Genomic DNA, 21,973 nt, shown 5'->3' with positions numbered 1-21,973 from the left:
GCAGCCCTCTAAGTATAAATGAATGTGGTCGTTCAAATTTGGTAAAATGACAGGCTATTCAGCCAGAGATGTGTGGAGAGCTTGTATCAGCCCTTCCATGACTCATTTCTAGTGTTTTCCCTGTTCAATTCCTGGTTGGTCTGCTGCTCACCCCAGCTGTGCATTTCCCCTGCTCATTCCCGAGTGTTCATTTCCATGCTTAGCTCGGGAAGCCAAGCGTTTCTGACCCCCCATCACTGCCCTGAGCTGTGTCTGTTTCCTGGCAGCCGAGCAACTTGTTTTCATGGCCAGTACCAGCATATTTAAAAGTCATTGAGTGAGGGGCACTCTTGTTAGGGTGTGGCCACAAAACCCACAGCCTCCCACTGTTCAGCTGAACTACTCCATAATATTGCCGCCTCAGCATCCTTTTGTGTGGCCGGTGGCCTGGAGGGGCCTTGAACTGACACCGGCCCCTCCTGTGAGCATGCCCTTGAAAGAGCTGCAGAGTCACAGTGATAAACAGTCTCTTCCACGTCCCAGGGCCTTCCCCCTGGTGTACCCCTTGGATGAGCCCCCTGCAAAACTTACCAGAACCCTGGTCTTTTGGGTTTGAATTGTCCAGTCTGGTTTCCCTGGGGACCCTGAAGCACTCCATCTGTGGACCTTAATAAAGGCGTATGTCCCAGTCTGGCTTCCCTCTGCCTGCACCCTGCCTTGACCTCCCACCCTGTACTCCTCCAGGGCTGTGAGTAGTCACCTTCTCTATTTCGGTTCTCTTGTGGGCTTTTGTCGGACTGAGGCTCACGATGCGACATCCAACATTCCAGGACCCTTATTTAACAAGTAACTTAACGATCACCACAGCTCAATTTGTTGTCTACCTTTGGTCAATTTCCAGTTCCCTGCAATGGTTGGTTTTGATAATTTTGTCTAGTGTTGTGCTTATATTTTTGCAGGGGGCGGGGTGGGTGTTTTGCAGAAAGGAATTGCCTATCTCTTTATGCTGCCGTAACTGGAAGGCCTTCTCATTCTTTTTTAATCCTCTACTGAAAAACATTAAAAAAAAAAAAAGCTCCACTTTTCATTTAATGTTTAACACAGGTCCCTTTCCAGGTCAAGTCTGTTACACTCCTTTGTTTTCCTAGTCAGAAGTGCAGAAAAACCAGCTTTACAAATCCTCCCTGCCCTTCCCTGTTTTTCTGAGAGGCAGAACCCTAAATGGAGGCACAGTCCTTGTCTGCTTGTGTGGCGTCCATACCGATTTGTCAAGCCTCACCCTTCCCTTTTACCTGGTTTAAAATTCACGCCAGTGGATTGTAGGGCCTGCAGCATGTCTGAAGAAACTCCTTTTAACTTTCTGCAAGTCTGAGTACGTTGATTTGATGGGGAAGAGGAACAGGGGAGGTAGATTTCTTCCATTAACAAATGAATAGGTTATTAGATTAGCTACATTATAGAATGTCTAGAGAGAGAGGACGGGTCCAGTTTTAAAAAAGAAACAAGACAGTAACTTCAAACAGAACAATAAAAATTTAGACTTCCAATAATTTGGGTAATACCATTCAGATAAAGTCCCTGAGAAGTCTAGCTTAAAAACTAATTTAAAAATATTAAAGAAGAAAGCAAACATTTAAGGGGTGAGTGCCCTTGAATACACAGAATGGTGTGGCCATTGCACAGTAAAATACGTCGATCTACAGAAGAGCCACAGATAGGAAAACATTAGAGAGTGCTTCCACAAAGATAAATTCCCTTCTTTTTAATATGTTTACTCTCTTTTAATATTACATGAGATGGAATGGGAGTATAATGGGAGGATTAAATGTTTTGAGGGGTAGTAGCTTTGAGTTAAAGCTGGAAGCCGAGAAGGCTAGAGGTTCAGGCAACTTTTCATTTCACGTCTGGGGAGATCACTGGAAAAGGAACATTGTCTGAGTAAGGTTTCACCAGCTTTCCTTGTACTCCTAGTTTTTAACCGTTTTCCCCAGTCTGCATTTCCTCTTTTTCATTTAAAGTAATTGAAATGGAAGACAAGGTAGAAGGTGTCAGAGAAAAAGGAGGGGAGAGTGGGGAGCACGGAAAGAGGAGGGAGGGAGAATTCTAGGAGTAGGGGGTGATGGTGCAAAAGAGAGGAGAAACCGTGGCCGGTGCCATTTGCCTGCAGTTAAGAATAAAACGATGTGGTGCCTTTTCTTTTTTAATAAATCCAACACTTCCCCCTATTTTAGATGGGGAAAGTAGGAATTGTGAAGGAAAGGGTGTATGTAGATGAGTGACAGGATCAGAAACAGGAGCAAGAAAAGTGAATTTTGTTCCTCATGTGCTTCGTCTTTGCAACCTCCAAAATTAGCAGGATCGAGGACTGGGCATTCATGGCAGGGGAAGAGTTGAAGCCAATTTCCTCAGATTCGTGAGGACAGGATACAGATACATAGACTACCAACTACACAGCCTGGACCTCTGCTCAGTTCCAGTCACACCTGTGACTTAAGTTATCTTCACCGTGGAATGTTACGTAACCACTAACACGAATGAATTAGCGCTATACCTGCTGTTCTGGGAGGTTTTGCACGAGTTCCTGTTGGGGGAGACATGAAAGATGGAAAAGACTGCTTATAATGCCACCCTGTTTTGTGCAGCAGTGAACGTTCTGCATGTCTGTATACACGTGTAGAGGTGTATGATTTGCACGAACAGGGAAAGCAGTATGGAAGATAATTCGAGGGTATTTCGTGTTCATTGAGCATGTCTGGCTCTGTCTTCTAGGCACGTGGTGTGGTTGCACTTTCTGGCCCCCTTGCGGTTGGGTGGGGTCTTGTGAGTTGTGAGCGTAGGTGATGTGTTACTTCTGGGCTGACATGTGTAATTGCCAGTTCAAGACCCCCCCAGAACAGTCACCTCTCCCTCATCACTATCAGTATTCATGACGGTAGCTCCTCCGACAGCCTAGATCCCAGAGTGGGGAGACACGGAACAGAGCCCCAAATCAGCCGCGATGAACACATGGCATGAGAAGTAAACGGTAAAGCGTCACTGAGCTCTGTGGACCGTTATTATCCAGCAGAACCTAGCCTGTTCTGAACCATACAGCTGTATACTAGGCTAACGTTAACAGGGGGGACGCTCAGGCTTTTGTAGTTGTTTTTTTTTTTTTTAAATATTGAAAGTCTTTATTAAATCCAGGGAAGAAGTAGTTGTGGTGCCATAAGAATGGCAGAAATTGTACCAAAAAGGTGCCAAAGACAATTGTGGTAAATCCTCTCTGATCTGCCCTGACTCGTCACCTCCTTTCCTACCTGATATCACATAGATGCATCTTCTCTCTTGAAATGGTTCTTCCAGCCCCACCTTACTGTCTTGCCTAGAAAGACAACATAATTTGAATTCAGGTACCCAGGGGTCTGTTACATTGCAGGGCAAACCTAGAGGTCCATTTCTTGAGTCCAGTAGTTCTCTGTGGGGGACCGTTTGTCTGAAGAGAGATATATATATATATATATATATTTATTTATTTGTTCTCTGTGGGGGACTGTTTGTCTGAAGATATATATATATATATATTTATTTATTTGTTTGTTTGTTCTCTGTGGGGGACCGTTTGTCTGAAGATTGATTGATTGATTGATGACTGTTGGGTCTTCGCTGCCGTGAGCGGGCTTCCTCTAGTTGCGGCGAGCGGGGGCTACTCTTCGTGGCGGTGTGCAGGCTTCTCGTTGCGGTGGCTTCTCTTGTTGCGTAGCATGGACTCTAGGCACGCGGGCTCAGTAGTTGTGGCGCACGGGCTTAGCTGCTCTGCGGCATGTTGGATCTTCCCGGGCCAGGGCTCGAACCCATGACCCCTGCGTTGGCAGGCGAACTCTTAACCACTGCGCCACCTGGGGAGCCCTGCAGACGTTTTTGACGGTTACCGCGTGGCTGGTGGTGGTGATCCTGGCATCTGGTGGGCAGAGACCAGCCACTAGACATGACATCTTACAGCGCACAGGACAGTCCCCCACGGCAACAGATGTGCAGCCCCGAGCTCCTAGTGATGGGGTTGTGAGGCCCTGCTGTATTCTCCTTTTTTCTGGAAGGAAATAGAAATTAGGCTGCCTGCCTTTCTTTGTTATTTATGCCAGGGGGTTCTTCTCCCTTCAGAACTTTACGGAGTATAAGCCCACTTCCCTAACAGTTTTTTTCTTGGCTGTCCATATCCTTTTGTTTTTTGTTTTTGTTTTTTAAATAAACAGCTTTATTGAGATATAATTCACATATCATACAGTTTACCTGAAGTGTAAAATTCAGTGACTTTTGAGTATATTCACTGAGTTGTGCAACCATCACCACAGTCAATTTTATAATATTTTCATCACCCCCAAAAGAAACCTTTCACCCATCAGTTACTCCGTTTCCCCCAATCCTCCCTCCTGTCCCCCACAGCCCGAGGCAACCACTAACCTACTTTATAGATTTGCCTATTCTGGACATTTCATATAAATTGAATCATACAGTATGCAGTCTTTTGTGCTGGCCTCTTTCACTTAGCATGTTTTCAAGGTTCATCCCTGTTTTCCAAAGTGGCTGCACCACTTTACAATCCCACCAACAATGTATGAAGGTTCCAGTTTTTCTACATCCTTACCAACACTTAATTATGTCCATCTGTTTTTAGTTCAGCCATCCTAGTGGGTGTGAAGTGGTAGCTCATTGTTTTGTTCCATTTTGCTTCCCTAATGATTAGTGATGTGGAGCATCTTTTCCTGCACTTATTGGGCATTTGTATATCTTCTTTGGAGAAATGCCTATTCACATCCATTGCTCATCTTAAGTTGGGTTATTTGTCTTTTTATTGTTGGGTTGTAGTAGTTCTTTATATATTATAGATACAAGTCCTGTATCAGATACATGATTTGAAAATATTTTCTCCCTTTCTGTGGGTTGTCTTTCTTGATTGTGTCCTTTGAAGCACAGAAGCTTTGAATTTTGATGAAATCCAGTTTATCTTTTTTTTTTCCTTGTTTGTACTTTCTGTGTCATATCTAGGAAACCACTGCTTAACTCACCATCATGAAGATTCACTCCTATGTTTTCTTCTAATATTTTTATAATTTTTGCTCTTATGTTTATGTCTTTGATCCATTTTAATTAACTTTTTAGGTACGGATCCAACTTTATCCTTTCGCATATCTAGTCATCCCAGCCATTTGTCGAAAAGTTTCTTCTTTCCCCCATTGAATTGTCTTGGTGGCCTTGTCTCCCCTTTTACTCTTGAAAATGGATTTCATCCATCTTCAGGGGAGGGCTTTGCCTATAATAATGTCAAACTGTGGTGAAGAAAGAGTAATTTAGCTATTGTGACACATATATTAACTATTTTAATAGAGTGTTGGGACTATAAAGGGAGGACTCCAGTTCAGCCTGAGGGAAGGAGGAGGAAGATTACAGAGGGAAGTGTCACTGAAGCTTCCTTGAAAAACAGGTAAACATAGGTAGTATGCATGGAGTTCTAGGCAGAGCAGACGGCACATGCAAAGGCTGAGAGGCAGCTGCAGCTAATCATCCCTGTGGCTGGGTGGAGCTGCTCACTGTTTCTGCCCTGCCATCCCCACCGTCTTTACCGAAAAGACCAGATGGCTTTCTCTTCCATGGGGGGAATGCATTAAGCCTCGAAATCATCTTCGATTGGGAATGGAAAGAGACAGTCTACTTAAATAAGTCAAAGACCTTGGCTGAGTCCTATAGACTCGCTGAATCTCAGTACCCCTCCTTCTAAAAAGGGACATTAATGTCTACCTCACAGGGATCTTGTGAGGGTTAACTGAAAATGTCCAGGAGCTAACTAGAACAAGTGTGTAATAAATGTCAGTTTCCTCTCTTCTCTGGTGCTCTTATACCCATTCCCACAGTCCATGGGGGAGAAACCTGGACTTCTTTCTTAGGAGAAGTAAATGATTGAACCAAAGCTCCTTTGCTTTGAGTGGCTGGCCCTAAGGTGGGGAAATCACTATTGAACCTTTACCTCACCTTGGAGAGGGCGGTGGTTGAGTGTATTTTTTTTTTAAATAGGAACAGGAAGTGTGTTTGGTCAGTAGGGAGTAGGTTATGGGAAGAATATAGCATATTCTTTTACTGCAGAACATGGTTTTTATACTTTCTGAATCTGTCCTTGCCAACGGAAACACTCAGATGGTTTCTGGTCTGCGTTTACTTTGGAATACAACCAACCGTGCCTGACTCAGCTTTCTGTTCCTCTGCAAATAACAAGGTTGATACCCCTCGTTGTTCTATGAGCTGCTTATTAACAGAATGTGGAAGAAGCACAAGGTGCAGTGTTGAAAGTTCCAACAGGCTGATGTGACCATGGCTTAAGGACATGCTGTATAGCACAGGGAACTCTACTCAATGCTCTGTAATGACCTATATGGGAAAAGAATCTAAAAAAGAGTGGATATATGTATATGTATAACTGATTCACTTTGCTGTACACCTGAAACTAATACAACATTGTGAATCAACTATACTCCAATAAAAATTTAAAAACAGAAAACATGTAGATCTTTTCCTCATCATCTCACCCAGTTAGTAGCCAATAAATAACTTTGATAATTATTTATAATTAAAAACAATCTTTAATATTAAAAATTACTTGAGAAGTCATTAATTATTGAACTCAATTACCACTTGAATGACATTTTCTTTGGATAGAAAGGAATTTGGGTGTTTTTGTGTAATGCAATCAGATATTGTCAACATCAGTTAAGTTTCTTGAAAAAAACCTGGAAAGACAATTGCTGACTCCATTTGGTCCTCCCTCTTCACCACCACACTGAAATTGTATTCAAATGCCCTCTGTATTGTTTCATCCAATGGAAATCTCTAAAATAGTATCTAACAGACCTCTCTTCTGTTCCCGAGGCTACTCTGTAGTTGACACTGTCAACTAGTCACTTATCTTTGAGATTATCTATGCCCTTTGGCTTTTGTAATGCATCTCTCCTGGCTCTCTCTGTTCATCTGCCATAACCTTCTTCCTCTCCTTTAACACAAGCAGCCTCGGGTCCATTTTATGTGTCTTCTTGTCTCAAGAACTCACACCCACCCACGGTTCACCTTCCATGTGCACACTGATGACTCCAGGACTCTGGCCCTGACCGCTGAAATTTCAGACTCACATATCTAACCACCTGCTGAACGGACAGACATGAATGGAAACACAAAGCTGCTTCTTGGACACCTCAGAGTCAACATGTCCCAGACTGAATTCCCCATCTTCCTTCCCCACCAGATCAGCTTCTCTTCTGTATCCCAAACTCAGGTAATGGCTTAGCATCCAGTCACTCTCAAAGCCAGAATCCTGGGAGGGGGTGGTCATCCTAGATTCCTCTTTGTCCTTCGCTCTGCCCTGCAGTGTCCCAGTTCCCCGAGAGACTAGACATTCTGCTTATTTTGCTTCCCCAAATTTTCTGGTGTTCTCTCTTTTCCTTTGATTCCTACAGCAGTGATCTCATTTAGGCTCTCGTGGTCTTTTGCCTGGACTACGGCACCCCCTCTAGTCCTGGCGTCCATAAATCCTTCCACTCTGCAGCCACCGTCACCTACTTACAGTGTGAATCTGACTACAACACGATAGAATTTAGAATATTTCTTTGACTAACCACCTCATGGATTTGCATTGCGTGTCCCCAGGTCTTGGCTGTTGGTGTGTGTATCCAGCTTCATCACCCATTTCTCCCCACCACGACCTTTACAGTGTGCACTTGACCTGTGCTATTCCCTCCCCCTAGTATGTCGTTCTCATTTCCTCTTCACTTGGCTTACCTTTACTCAGTTTTCAGTAGGTGGGCTTATCTCCTCTGGAAAGCCTTCTGGAACCTCCAGGTCGGGCTATGTCCTCCACCTCTGTGCTCCTATACTACCTCAGACATCTTGATTTTTATCACTTACCATGTCATATTAAAATTACACATTTACATGTCTTACTAGACTATAGCTCCTCAAGAGCAGAGACCTTATCTGTTTCATCTTCAACTTCCCATGGCTTAGCACAAGCCTCAACATACAATTATAGTTCCTGGTCTGAACTGAACTGATGCAACTTAGCTTTGATCCTGAATCATAGGGTAACTATCTCCTAATCCAGGCGTTAAGAAGGTTGCTGGTACTGTTGCTTTTCCATATAATTTTTCAGCCTAGATAAGTCCTTACAAGAGCATCTTAAAAGTGCTGTGCCTCTTTGGCTGGTGTGGGGAAGCCCCTCCTCCCAAAGGAATATCTGATCTCACAGGTCCAATATGGCGTACCGTTCTAGAGTGTCAGTTTCACCAAAAGATTTTTGGAAAGAGGTGTGTTTTGAGGTAGCCTATTTTTTTTTTTTTTTTTTTGGCATTAAGAGAGGCTTCTCCTTATGCCAGGCTGTTCCCTGCTAAGCCTCTTGTGTCGTGGGAGCACATGTTCTATGGTGAGTGGTAGTGTTTGAGAAACACTAATCTACAGGTCACTGTATTACATGGTAGCCTAGTTCTTGTTCTAGAGCCTTCCATATAAAAATAATCCCAGTGAGACCAAAGCATAGAAACGATCTCAAAAACAGGCAGAAGAGAGAGATTTTTCCTCCTGGGCTGAGTGAGGTTTGAAAAGGTGTCTGCCTCAGGCAGGGTAGGTCTTCAGAAATTAGTACACCACCGTGCTTTGTACAAAATATGCCAGGTGGTAGATAAAGGAAGGGGGAGGGAAGGTAGGAAAACAAAGTTAGAACCAAACAAAGAGAAGGTTTGGGTCAAAGTGGGGACCAGATCAGGGAGAGTGGAAGGAAGTGAGGGACAGGACAGCAAGGCACAGAGCACGAGGAGGGAAAAGAGTCAAACAGAACTGTGGCTACAGATGGGACGGAGGTGGGGTGTCTGCCAAAAACCCAAGAAACTATTACATCTTTAGTAAGGTGATATGGGGCATTTTCACCCCCAGAAATTCTACCTGGAGTCCTGAGTTTGAGATCTTCCCAGTCTGGGTTCTGACAGCCGTTTCACACATCAGATTTGAGATTGAGGTAGCATCCTCCCAGAGGGAGTGACATAAAAAGATGCAAAAGGAACAGAGGAAACAGCAAGGGGACAAGTAGGAAGGGTTAATTTAAAATGGATAATGGGAAAAAACCCCAATAAGTTGACAAAGGAAAATATAAATAAATAAATAAATGGATAACAGAGTCAATTTAATTCAAGCCATGTGTATTCAGTGCCTGTTATGTATCAGGCATTGTTCTGGGGGTGGAGGAACAGAGGTAAGACTGGGCCCCAGCCTTCAAGGAGTTTGCAGGCTTCTTTGAAGGTGTCTGAGAAGAAAAGCCAACAGTAGAAAATCCAGTATCTAATGCTTTCACCTTCCAGTTAAGAGGTCTTTGAAAGCTAAACCAAGAATCACTCCCATACCATTTCTGTTACTTGGTGCTGTAAAGCTTTCTCAGCAAAAAAAAAAAAAGTGACAAATCTGCCCCAAGTTTTGATTGTCATACGTCTGGCTGCACAAGGGGAAAATGATATGGATTTGGAGAGTGACCTTCAAGGGCAGAAACTCTCTCCCCAGATCTATCACCAAGACATCCTCCAGGGGTATTAGGAAAATATCTTCTCAATATAACCTCCTAAAGAAAAATACTAGGCTAATATACTTTTCCATCATAATTAAATCTTCTCCCAAATGACCTGCTAAGACAAACACTATCCTGATATGGAACTTCTCCAAAAGCCCTAATTTATCCTGGATTAATAAGTATTTCCTTGTAGGTGGGTAATGAATGTTTCGCAAATGGTTATTACAAAACAATTACTCATACATGTGTTCACAGGACTTTCATTGCCCTAGGATCTCAGACTTTTTTTTTTTGTAATAGAAAAAAGCTGTGTCTCTGGAAGCCTTCTGATGGTCTCTGTGCTGCTGATAGAAGGTGATGCATAGAGGGGCACAAAAGCACCAGGTACTTCAAAGCAGGAGGGAGTCAAGAACAAATTCTGGTTTTGAATCCTAGACTACCACGGAGCCACCTCAAAACAGGAACCGCTATTATTAAACAAATTACATAATAAATCAGTCGAAGTTATCAATGGCCTTCTCTCAGACAAGAATAAACGGCTTTCTAATGAGAAACTGTACTAGAAAGCTGCTAGAGACATAATGATAAGCCATCAAAAAAAGCCTGCTCTGCCTAATCACCCTGCAATGAGGCTCTCGCATCTACAAGACACACTCACAGACTGCATGTTAGTACAACATTCTTAAACGTGGACATTTGAATACTGCTTCCAACATGAAAGAACCAAAACAACAGAAAAGGGGACTTTGAAAATAAACACAGACATTGTAGGCAGCTGAAGAAAACTTTTAAAATGCAGAAAAGATACAGAGTTAATATTTTCAGAGAAATATGAGGAGATACTGCATCCATGAAATAAGAATGGGATGCTATTAAAAAAAATTGGAAGTTTCCCTCCACCCCAAATTAAAGCCCTTGGGAATTAAACATGATGGTAGAAATGCAAAAGTTTAATACAAGGGTTGGAAGATTTATTGGAACTAAGTGACAAGATTCAAGACAGATTCAAGAGATCCAACATCTAAGTAATTAATATAGTTTCAGAAACAACAGAGGGAATTATATAACAGAAGAACTGAAGAATATGATTTTTAGATTGAAAAGGTCTTTAAAGTACCTAGAACAATGACCAAACCAAACAAGAAAAGCCCAACATCAACTTACAACATCATGATATATCAGGACGTGAGGAAAAAAGAAAAGAAAACCCTACAAACTTCCAGAGATTAAAACAAAATATAACAGATCAAAAATCAGAATGGCATTAGCTTCTCAAGAGCACTATGAGAAGGTGGAAGGAAATGGAGCAATGCCTTCAAAATTCTGAGGGGAAATTATTTTCAGTTCATCAAACCATCAGTCAATTGTGAAGGAAGAAAGATGACATCTTAAGTGCACAAGGTCTCAAAAACCAACCAGGTCTTGTGGGGCCTGAATCTTACCCACTTGAAGAAAAAGTCCCCATTAGGAAACTTGCACAAGCCTCTTAGATAGCCTCATCCACCAGAGGGCAGACAGCAGAAGCAAGAAGAACTACAATCCTGCAGCCTGTGGAACAAAAACCACATTCACAGAAAGACAAGATGAAAAGGCAGAGGGCTATGTACAGAAGAAGGAACAAGATAAAACCCCAGAAAAACAACTAAATGAAGTGGAGATAGGCAACCTTCCAGAAAAAGAATTCAGAATAATGATAGTGAAGTTGATCCAGGACCTCAGAAAAAGAAAGGAGGCAAAGATCGAGAAGATGCAAGAAATGTTTAACAAAGACCCAGAAGAATTAACAAACAAACAGAGATGAACAATACAATTACTGAAATGAAAACTACACTAGAAGGAATCAGTAGCAGAATAACTGAGGCAGAAGAACGGATAAGTGACCTGGAAGACAGAATGGTGGAATTCACTGCTGCAGAACAGAATAAAGAAAAAATGAAAAGAAATGAAGACAGCCTAAGAGACCTCTGGGACAACATTAAATGCAACCACATTTGTATTATAGGGGTCCCAGAAGGAGAAGAGAGAGAGAAAGGACCTGAGAAAATATTTGAAGAGATTAAGGTCGAAAACTTCCCTAACATGGGAAAGGAAATAGCCACCCAAGTCCAGGAAGCGCAGAGACTCCCGTACACAATAAACCCAAGGAGAAGCATGCCGAGACACATAATAACCAAACTGGCAAAAATTAAAGACAAAAATTACTGAAACAGCAAGGGAAAAACGACAAATAACATACAAGGGAACTCCCATAAGATTAACAGCTGATTTCTGAGCAAAAACTACAAGCCAGAAGGGAGTGGCATCATATACTTAAAGTGATGAAAGGGAAGAACCTACAACCAAGATTACTCTGCCAGGCAAGGATCTCATTCAGATTTGATGGAGAAATCAAAAGCTTTACAGACAAGCAAAAGCTAAGAGAATTCAGCACCACCAAACCAGCTCTACAACAAATGCTAAAGGAACTTCTCTAAGTAGGAAACACAAGAGAAGAAAAGGACCTACAAAAACAAACCCAAAACAATTAAAATGGTAATAGGAGCATACATATCGATAATTACCTTAAACATGAATGGATTAAATGCTCCAACCAAAAGACACAGGCTTGGGGCTTCCCTGGTGGCGCAGTGGTTGAGAGTCCGCCTGCCGATGCAGGGGACGTGGGTTCGTGCCCCGGTCCGGGAGGATCCCACGTGCCACGGAGTGGCTGGGCCCGTGAGCCATGGCCGCTGGGCCTGCGCGTCCGGAGCCTGTGCTCCGCAACGGGAGAGGCCACAACAGTGAGAGGCCCGCATACCAAAAAAAAAAAAAAAAAAGACACAGGCTTGCTGAATGGATACAAAAACAAGACCCACATATATGCTGTCTACAAGAGACCCACTTCAGACCTAGAGACACATACCGACTGAAAGTGAGGGGATGGAAAAAGATATTCCATGCAAATGGAAATCAAAAGAAAGTTGGAGTAGCAATACTTATATCGGATAAAATAGACTTTAAAATAAAGAATGTTATAAGAGACAAGGAAGGACACTACATAATGATCAAGGGATCAATCCAAGAAGAAGATATAACAATTATAAATATATATGCACCCAACATAGGAGCACCTCAATACATAAGGCAACTGCTAACAGCTCTAAAAGAGGAAATCGACAGTAACACAATAATAGTGGGGGACTTTTAACACCTCACTTACACCAATGGACAGATCATCCAAAATGAAAATAAATAAGGAAACAAGCATTAAGTGACACAATAGACCAGATAGATTTAATTGATATTTATAGGACATTCCATCCAAAAACAGCAGATTACACTTTCTTCTCAAGTGCGCATGGAACATTCTCCAGGGTGGATTACATCTTGAGTCACAAATCAAGCCTCAGTAAATTTAAGAAAATTGAAATCATATCAAGAATCTTTTCTGACCACAACACTATGAGATTAGAAATGAATTACAGGGAAAAAAAACAAAAAACCACAAACACATGGAGGCTAAACAATATGTTACTAAATAACCAAGAGATCACTGAGGAAATCAAAAAATACCTAGAGAAAAATGACAATGAAAACACGATGATCCAGAACCTATGGGATGCAGCAAAAGCAGTTCTAAGAGGGAAGTTTACAGCTATACAAGCCTACCTCAAGAAACAAAAATCTCAAATAAACAATCTAACCTTACACCTAAAGGAACTAGAGAAAGTAGAACAAAGAAAACCCAAAGTTACCAGAAGGAAAGAAATCATAAAGATCAGAGCAGAAATAAATAGAAACAAAGAAAACAGTAACAAAGATCAATAAAACTAAAAGCTGGTTCTTTGAGAAGATAAACAAAATTGATAAACCATTAGCCAGTTTCATTGAGAAAAAGAGGGAGAGGACTCAAATCAATAAAATTACAAATGAAAGAGGAGAAGTTACAACAGAAATACAAAGCATCCTAAGAGACTATTACAAGCAACTCTATGCCAATAAAATGGACAACCTGGGAGAAATGGACAAATTCTTGGAAAGGTATAACCTCCCAAGACTGAACCAGGAAGAAATAGAAAATATGAACAGACCAATCACAAGAAATGAAATTGAAACTGTGATTGAAAATCTTCCAACAAACAAAAGTCCAGGACCAGATGGCTCCACAGGTGAATTCTAACAAACATTTAGAGAAGAGCTAATACCCATCCTTCTCAAACTCTTCCAAAATTTCAGAGGAAGGAACACTTCCAAACTCATTCTATGAGGCCACCATCACCCTGATACCAAAACCAGACAAAGATACTACAAAAAAAATTACAGACCAATATCACTGATGATTATAGATGCAAAAATCCTCAACAAAATATTAGCAATCAGAATCCAACAACACATTAAAAGGATCATACAACATGATCAAGTGGGATTTATTGCAGGGATGCAAGGATTCTTCAATATATGCAAATCAATCAATGTGATACACCATATTAACAAATTGAAGAATAAAAACCATATGATCATCTCAATAGATGCAGAAAAAGCTTTTTAAAAAATTCAACACCCATTTATGATAGAAACGCTCCAGAAAGTGGGCATGGAGGGAACCTATGTCAACATAATAAAGGCCATATATGACAAACCCACGGCAAACATCATTCTCAATGGTGAAAAACTGAAAGCATTTCCTCTAAGATCAGGAACAAGACAAGGATGTCCACTCTCATCACTATTATTCAACATAGTTGTGGAAGTCCTAGCCATGGCAATCAGAGAAGAAAAAGAAAAGGAATACAAATCGGAAAAGAAGAAATAAAACTGTCACTGTTTGCAGATGACATGCTACTATACATAGAGAATCCTAAAGATGCCACCACAAAACTACTAGAGCTAATCAATGAATTTGGTAAAGTTGCAGGATACAAAAGTAACGCACAGAAATCTCTTGCATTCCTATACACTAATAATGAAAAATCTGAAAGAGAAATTAAGGAAACACTCCCATTTACCATTGCAACAAAAAGAATAAAATACCTAGGAATAAACCTACCTAGGGAGAAAAAAGACCTGTATGCAGAAAACTATAAGACACTGATGAAAGAAATTATAGATGATACCAACAGATGGAGAGATATACCATGTTCTTGGATTGGAAGAATCAATATTGTGAAAATGACTATACTACCCAAAGCAATCTACAGATTCAATGCAATCCCTGTCAAATTACCAATGGCAGTTTTTACAGAACTAGAACAAAAAATCTTAAAATTTGTATGGAGACACAAAAGACCCCGAATAGCCAAAGCAGTCTTTAGGGAAAAAAGCGGAGCTGGAGGAATCAGACTCCCTGACCTCAGACTATACTACAAAGCTACAGTAATCAAGACAATATGGTACTGGCACAGAAACAGAAATATAGATCAATGGAAAAAGATAGAAAGCCCAGAGATAAACCCCCACACCTATAGTCAGCTAATCTATGACAAAGGAGGCAAGGATATACAATGGAGAAAAGACAGTCTCTTCAATAAGTGGTGCTGGGAAAACTGGACAGCTACATGTAAAAGTATGAAATTAGAACACCCCCTAACACCATACACAAAAACAAAATGGATTAGAGACCTAAATGTAAGACCGGACACTATAAAACTCTTAAAGGAAAACATAGGAAGAACACTCTTTGACATAAGTCACAGCAAGGTATTTTTTGATCCACCTCCTAGAGTAATGGAAATAAAAATAAACAAGTGGGATCTAATGAAACTTCAAAGCTTTTGCACAGCAAAGGAAACCATAAACAAGATGGAATGACAACCCTCAGAGTGGGAGAAAATATTTGCAAATGAATCAACAAAGGATTAATCTCCAAAGTATATAAACAGCTCATGCAGCTCAATATTAAAAAAACAAACAACCCAATCCAAAAATGGGCAGAAGACCTAAAGAGACATTTCTCCAAAGAAGACATACAGATGGCCAAGAAGCACAAGATGCTCAACATCACTATTAGAGAAATGCAAATCAAAACTACAATGAGGTATCACCTCACACCAGTTAGAATGGGTATCAACAGAAAATCTACAAACAACAAATACTAGAGAGGGTGTGGAGAAAAGGGAACCCTCTTGCACTGTTGGTGGGAATGTAAATTGATACAGCCACTATGGAGAACAGTATGGAGGTTTCTTAAAAAACTAAAAATAGAATTACCATATGACCCAGCAATCCCACTACTGGGCATATACCCAGAGAAAACCATAACTCAAAGACACATGCACCCCAGTGTTCATTGCAGCACTATTTACAATAGCCAGGACACGGAAGCAACTTAAATGCCCGTCAACAGATGAATGGATAAAGAAGATGTGGTACATATATACTGTGGAACATTACTCAGCCATAAAAAGGAACAAAATTGGGTCATTTGTTGGGACGTGGATGGATCTAGAGACTCTCATACAGAGTGAAGTAAGTCAGAAAGAGAAAAACAAATATCGTATATTAACGCATATATGTGGAACCTAGAAAATGGTACAGATGAACCAGTTTGCAGGGCAGAAATAGAGACACAGATATAGAGAACAAACGTATGGACACCAGAGGGGGAAAGCAGCAGGGGGTGGGGTGGTGGTGGGATGAATTGGGAGATTGGGATTGACGTGTACGCTGATGTGCATAAAATGGATGACTAATAACCTGCTGTATAAATAAAATCCAAAAATTAAAAAAAAAGTCATTGAATTACAAAGTTGGGAGTGAAGGTGAATATTTACATTGAGAAAAGAAATCACAACAAACAGGAGCCATGGAGATTCAGGGCTCTTTCTTTTAAAATCTCTTTAGAAAACTGACCAAAAATTCTTCTCGATGGCAACCTGGCTCCCTGCCCACACCCCCGACAGCTTGCAGTGATTTGCAGCACTCACAGTGGCCCTATGACTTTATCAGCTCCGGGTAAAGCTGCCTCTGCCTCCATGCATCCTTAGGAAACTATGCTCCAGCAGAACCAAGGAACGGAGTCCAAGGCATGGACTCCAAGGGACAGGAATCCTGTACAATCCACAGGATGCCAATGAGGGAGCTCCCAGGGTAACAAGGGGCTCAGAGAAGGACCAGTTCCAGAGAATGGGGGAGCTGGCTGAGCAGGGATTTCTCAAGGAAAAAAAAAAAAAGAAAAGAAAAGAAAACTGGCTACTTACTTGTCGTTGACTAACTCTACTGAGAGGAATTTTACCATCCTGTCGAACGAAGGTTGAGCAAGAATTAGTAATGAGTACTCAACACTTAAGCAATTGAAGATGTAGCAATGACTAACTCCAGGACGGTAGAAAAGGTTGTACAAGAGAGGAGGTGTAAAAATCATGGTTTATCATATGGCTCAGTTGTGAATAATATTTACATAGTCATAATAATGCAAACATTAAACATTACTATATCAAAAAATATTATGATATAACTTGATATATTGGGACCTTGCAAGAAAGGGAAGTGAATGTGAGGTAGAGTTATGAGGGTATAAGAGAGCTAAAGCCACATCCTTCAAGGTAGGATGTCAGTAGATATTATCTAGAACTGTGTGTGTGGCCGGGGGGTGGGGGGAAGAGCCAATATTTGCATGTTATTTGGGAATATGATGGTAAACATGAGAAAAATGTAGCCAAAAGCATGGAAAGTAGTTGCCTCTGGGGATGCAGCTTAGTATAAACTCCATAAAAACCTTGTAGAACTTTTAAGACTATACATTTATTTGTTTTGACCAAAATAGAGAATTAAAAAAAGAAAGTCATGCCCCAAGAGGAGTGAGACAGAAAGCTGTTGGAAATAAAATGACGGTGCCTCTGCTAAACTACCCCAAGTTCAGTGTTTTTCGAGTTGTGGTCCTGTGACCACCTGCATTTAAATTACCTGCAGTGCCAGTTTATCATTCAGATTTATAGACCCATCCCAGACCTAAGTAATCAGCATTTCTCAGGGTGGGACTTGGAACCTACAATTTCAAAAAGTTCCCCTAGACCCACTGCATTATCTATTGCTTTTTAGTAAACCAAACAACAAAAAATAAATAAAATGAAAAAGAATAACAGATGTAGAAACAGAGTCAGTGACCCATGAAAAGCACCATGGCAGACACTGCTATTTGCTTACCCGATATCCATTCTTCCTAATTAACAGAATCCCTATTTTGTTGTATTGGCAACATGTCCAACGAAAACACTGGATTTTCTCAGGCTTCTTACAGTTTGGGGTAGTTGTGTGGCATAGTCTTTATACCACTGAGATGTATAAGAGGTCTACTGGGTGGAGCTTCCAGGGAAGATCTTAATATTACAGTAAGTCCCCTACATACAAACGAGTTCCGTTCCGAGAGCGTGTTCCTTAAGTCCAATTTGTAAGTCCAGCTAAGTTAGCCTAAGTACCCAACTAACACATTCAGCTATATGGTACTGTACTGTAATAGGTTTATAATACTTTTCACACAAATAATACATAAAAAACATACACAAAAAATAAAGAAAACATTTTTAATCTTACAGTCCCTTGAAAAGTACAGTAGTACAGTCCAACAGCTGGCATCCAGGGTCTGGCATCGAGTGAACAGGCGAGAAGAGTTACTGACTGGAGGAGGGAGAGGAGGTGGGAGACGGTAGAGCTGAAGGACTGACGGGGCAAGCTGCAATTTCACGTGAACTAACTTATGTGATTGGACATGCGAACACATGTTCGCATCTTTGAAAGTTCACAACTTAAAGGTTCGTATGTGGGGACTTACTGTATTATCAGAAAGGGACAGACTCAGCTGGTACATGCCTTCTGCCCTTCTTTCTATTAAGCACAGAAGAGGTGCCTGTCCTTCAGTGAGGACGAAAGCGTGCTAAGGGTGGAAGGAGCCTGCTCCGGCCCTGGACTTGGCACCTGCAGACCTCTGGTTCTCTGAGAAGAATAAACTCCTTACTTATTAAGCCCCCAGAGTGGGGTCTTCTGTGACTTGTAGCTGAATGGAATCCTGATGACATCTCATACTTGTTCAAATGGGTATTTGATATACTGTATATTGAACACATTGTTTTGAGTGCGTTGGGCACTGTACTAGGAATAATGCAACGGGCCAGACAGATAAGGCTCTTTCCCTCATGGCATGTGGGATACAGTTAGAGTAGAAGAATCTACAGGTGTCTGAGTCCAGGATTCAGAGGGGCTATGGTTTGCTGTCACAGACCCTAAGCAACAGAGTCCATCGAAATAAACCACTTGATTTATGTATGTAGGAAATCCTCAGGGGACCACATGCCAGAAGGAGCAATAGTCTGGACACTGAGAGACCTAGGTTTTCTCTGTAATTCATTAGCAAAGTACATTTGGGGAAGCTACATGGGGTGATTGCTTAATTTTTCCCAAATCCACTTTTCTTCTTCGAAAAACAAGAAGATTGGGCTCAGCTCTAAAATATTTTGTGATTACATTGAACAAAGAGGGCCATGAAATATACCAGACAAGAGTGTTTCTAAATTTAGACTCTAAGAGTTCAAGTCAGAGGATATATTAAACAAATCACAAACAACTGCCCACTCCAAATTAAACAAACACACAAAGGGAAAAAGAACACGCTGGAGGGAGTTGTGGTTGGAGACCCGGCTCTGCCACGTAACAGCTGAGTAACCCTGGGATGGACACTCGGTGTCTAAGTCTCAATTTCCTCATTTATAAAATATGACGCAATTATACTCCAATAAAGATCTATTTAAAAAATAAAAAAATAGAAAGCATACTAAAAAAAATAGGGCTATTACTCTGACCTCAAAGTGCTGCTTATTAAGGAAAATGCCTGGTGCTCCGTAAAGCCCGATTATGATTTGCTACCAGCAAGATATTGATAATGACTTAGAAATCTAAATCCTGCTAGGGGAATACATGAGTGTGCTTTGATGTTTTCAGTTTAATTCTTCATTACACAAGGCAGATAGATCTTTTGAGTTTCCTTCTGCCTGCCATAGTGTACCTTGCGACCCATTTTATTTTTACATAAGAGAATAGGCAAGAGAAACAAAAACAGCTAAAGTTGAAATCATCTCTGTTTGTTTCTAGCCCCAGTAAAGGTTGGGGGAAAGGGTGGGCTGGTTAAAAGGGAAGCTGGGTTCAAACGAAGTGTGGAAATTACATCACTTACCTGTGGCCTCTAATTGTCCATATTCAGTATTGTATAGTATTGTGAATAATCTGGGTTTTGCCTTATAACCTGTCTCAAGTGTAGATGGGAAATTTGTCTACATATGCAGCCATTAGCTGATGATGCAGTCATGACTTCCGTTCTCTTACCCACAATTATAAAAAGCTTTGCAGTAACAGGAACTTTGGCTATGGGAGTGGTTCTACACATGGTAAAATTGCCCGTATCCATTTTCAACAAGCAGATGCGTTTGAGAGAAAGAGACAATCTTTTGATTACAACCAACGTAGGTAACATCTGTACTTTGACCAACTGAGCATGGCAGCCAAAGTGAATGTGAAGGTGGTGGGGAGATAAGAAAGCAGAATTCTTTCTTCCTCTTTATCCCCGTTTTGCCTCAGCCCTTGCCAAATCCTGACAATTGCAAAGTGCTATTTGCTAAGATTAGGCAAGACACATAACCAAGGATATATTGGGGAATACTTTAAATAAAATTACTGGTGCCAGACGTGAGATTCAATAACTTCACCTAGTCCATCACAACCAACATTCCCCGGAAGGGTCGGGGAGGAACCCACAGAATATAAGGGAAAATGCAGAGTATGTGATAAGTGGTAATACTGTTTCCACTGCCCATGGAAGAAGTGAGAGGAAATCAAAGGTCTTTAAAAAGAAAACCGAATGCTTGCCTCCTGTAGTACCAGAACAACTAACGCATAACCAGAAATCACGCCTTTTTCTCTGCTTATGTCAGGTGCTCTCCCCTTGTAAGATTAAGGGGCCTTATTCAACAGAGCCCTCATATCAGTTCCGTATCTTTTCCAGAAACTTTAGCAACAGAGGGTAACTACATATTAAGCAGAGGAACACTCAGGCAGGAAGAGCTCAGTCTGAAGCAGGTCGCACCCCCCTATCTCAGAGTGTATCATTATTCTCCCCAACAGTGTTCAACATGGTACAAACCTCGGAATATACTGAATATGTTGCACATCTGGTTAAAAAGAGTACACGTTTCCTTTAACAATAAGCCCTACTACTTATTAAAGTGAATGTAAAAATACAGGTAAAATTCTTCTGTCACTTTATGAGCCCAGCAGAGCGGTGGGTAGGGCAACGGGGCAGACGGTCAGGATGTGGGGAAAATGGCAGACGAGGGCAGTGGTGGAAGAGAAAAGGAAGGAAGTGGTCATTTCTGGCTAAACTTTTTAAATGGTTTATTTCATAAGGGGTTTCCGTTGCTGCAGCACAACCCTTCTTACATGGAGGGCTAGCTCCTGTCTCCGGAAGTGATCACTCTGGGCCCAGGCGGGGACACCTAAAACTATTTTCAGGCCCCACTAAACCTCTCCAACCACTGCGAACTTCCCCCTTGACCCCTCGCATCCCTCTGCCCACTGGCCTGTCCGTGAAAGCTAAATAATGGCTCAGGGGACGTTATCTGTCAATTGCCTCTCACTGTTAGCCTCCAGGCTTGCTGGCCTAAGGAGAGTATGTGGTGTGCGCATTCGCGGTGGGGGGTGGGGTGGGGCGGCGCCGGCCCGGGGAGGGTCGGGGTGGAAGTGCCGCCGCTGCGAGCCGCGGACTCAAGATAGCTCCGGTCCCCGGGCGGGACACGAGCCATCACCGCGGGGGTTTCCGATTCTCGGGGCGGAACGGAGGGCAGGGGCTTCACAGTCGCCCTGCCAGGCCGGGGTCGCGACAGTATTCACCCCAGGGCCGCTGGCGATCGGCCACAGGTGCGCGGGCGCGGTGGGAGCCGCCCAGTGCGGCCCCGACGGGGCCCCCGGGTCAGCTTCCCCACCCCTGGACCTCCAGTGCCTCCCTGCCCTCCCCAGCCGAGCCCCCTCCCCTGGCCGAGCCCCTCCGCGTCGGGAACCCCTCCGGGCCGAGCCCCCTGCCCGCAGCCGGCGTCTCACCTGCGCCGAGCGCTTCCGAGCCGTCAGTCCGTGGCCACTTTGCGCGCCGAGTGCAGCTGCCACCCCGCAGGTGCGAGCGCCCCTCCCCGCCCGGCCGCCGCCAGCCGGTCCGCCCCCAACCCGGACCGCCCCTTCCCGCACCTGCCCGGGGGCTGGGCCGCCCGACTCAAAGTCCGCACTGCCCTCCACGCCCCTGACAACTCCCGCCGGGTTGTTCCCTGGCTCCAGACACTCCCTAAGATGTGTGTTCCAACGGGGGCCGGTTCCCAGGCACGTAAGGACCTCCTATGGTGCAAAGCAATTAACAGAGCCTGGGAGGTGACGGCGGAGGCTGGCTCAAGGAAGACTGTTTACCAAGCCAAGCAG

At 42.5% G+C, this 21,973-nt stretch overlaps 1 protein-coding gene across 1 annotated transcript in view; it reads right to left on the bottom strand.

Annotated features, from left to right (window-relative positions):
- Positions 1-21,670, bottom strand: part of TMEM45B (transmembrane protein 45B) — a 28,409-nt gene extending 6,739 nt beyond the window's left edge. Inside the window, exon 1 of the mRNA XM_082628390.1 lies at positions 21,608-21,670. The gene's annotated coding sequence lies outside the window, so the exon portion shown is untranslated. The remainder of the gene's footprint in view (positions 1-21,607) is intronic.
- Positions 21,671-21,973: the final 303 nt, after the last annotated feature.

Source organism: Mesoplodon mirus (genome assembly GCF_964341445.2).
Source record: "Mesoplodon mirus genome assembly, chromosome: 7".
NCBI classification, from domain to species: domain Eukaryota; kingdom Metazoa; phylum Chordata; class Mammalia; order Artiodactyla; family Ziphiidae; genus Mesoplodon; species Mesoplodon mirus.
This window is presented reverse-complemented; position numbering and strand designations above follow the sequence as displayed.